Raw genomic sequence first — 1,594 nt, forward strand, 5'->3', positions numbered from 1 at the left:
ATGCTCAGCACCCACAGCATCTGCAGGGGAGATGGGTCATGGTGCCTCGTGCCCCATGGCAGGTGGTAGATGAAATGCCATCCCACTGCAGGCGTGACTTGGGGCTGGGAGCCCTGATGCTTCCTATGCATCCAAATCCCTCCATCTGCTAAAACTGGAGAGGGTGAGCTGGTGGCCTGCATGGGGAGCTTGTGTCTAGGCTGGGTGAGCTCCCAAGTTTTCCCTGCAAAGCCCTGCGCCCAGTTTGGGGGATGGAAGGATTCGGACTCAGAGGATGAGTGTTGACAGGTTGGGGGGCATGGGGGGAATCCCTGAGAGCAGCACTGACCCCAGCACTGCCCCTCCAGCCCAGTACAATGTCTAGCATCGGGGGGGGGAGCTGAAGCAGGCAGGGCAGCCAGATCCAAGTCAACATTCGGGAACGACAATGGGCTCCACCACAGCCACTGGCCCAGGCCAAGCATAGCTCTCCACATCTACGTGCTGCAGCAGGCTCACAAAGGGATGCCCAACAGACACCAGGTGTGCAGGCTGCCTCACCCAGCCCTGCAGAGAGAAGGATGGTGGGAGGGCTCGGTAGCCTTCCTCCATGTTATCCCTGCCCTGGGCCAGACTGCCAACTGGCTGCGCACTAAAGGCAACCAGGAGGGCAGCAGCTGCCCTGCTTCCAGCTGCACCAGCCTCAGATGCAATGAGGAAAGGCCGGACGCACCAGGCACTTCCCTGCTGCTGCAGAAGGCCGTGGGTAGGACAGCACAGAGACCCAGGGCAGAAGGGAGGAGGAGGCAGGGGCACTAAGTCATGGTGCTTCCCCTGGAGCAAAGTCTGAGGCTCACAGCCTCTGCTGTCTGCCTGCACAGCCTGTGCCTCCTGCGGCTGTGCCAGACAGGAGAGGAGGAACAGGACATGAACCTAGCCAAGCATCTAAAGGAGGGGCACTGTCGGCAAGGAGAGGGGGTGAACAACGATATCCCACAAGGATCATAGGTAGGAGTTTGTGGAGGGGCACTGGCATCACTCCCATGCACAAGGGTGACCCGGGGCTTCAAACTGGCCTGCTCCAACAGGGCTGCAGGGATGGAGCCCATCCAGGGCAGGGAACGTGGTGGATGAGGGGCGAAGCGGGGGACACACAGAGAGCCAGGCTTCAAGTCCCAAATACCCACTGTCCTCATAAACAGAGTCCCAGCCCAGCCTGGGGCAGAGCTCTGCTGGCTTCATCTCCTCTGGGGACCAGGTTGACATCTAGGGAAGGCTGGGCCAGACTCACAGCTCTGCCAGTCGCCATCATCCTCTTCTCGTCCTGCCCGAGCTGGCCTGAACTAAGGCACGCCAAGCACTACACAGCTGTCTCCTGGTCCTCCCGCTGGATCATCTGGTAGTGCTGTCGGTTCTCGAGGTAGGCAGCTAAGTCGGGGTCATTGGCTTTCTCGGCCCGGTGCTTGGGGGTGTCTCCCTGCATAGGGGAGGCAAAAGATGTCAGAGCACCGAGCACTGCCTGAACACTACCTCAGCACCCAAAGGTGCCCTCACTCCCCCACCAAAAAGGTGGCTGCAGCTGGGTCCAGCAGAGCCTGCAGCCAAGCCCCGAAGC

This window comes from Egretta garzetta, unplaced genomic scaffold (assembly GCF_000687185.1).
Source record: "Egretta garzetta isolate BGI_Z169 unplaced genomic scaffold, ASM68718v1 scaffold329, whole genome shotgun sequence".
In the NCBI taxonomy this organism is placed as follows: domain Eukaryota; kingdom Metazoa; phylum Chordata; class Aves; order Pelecaniformes; family Ardeidae; genus Egretta; species Egretta garzetta.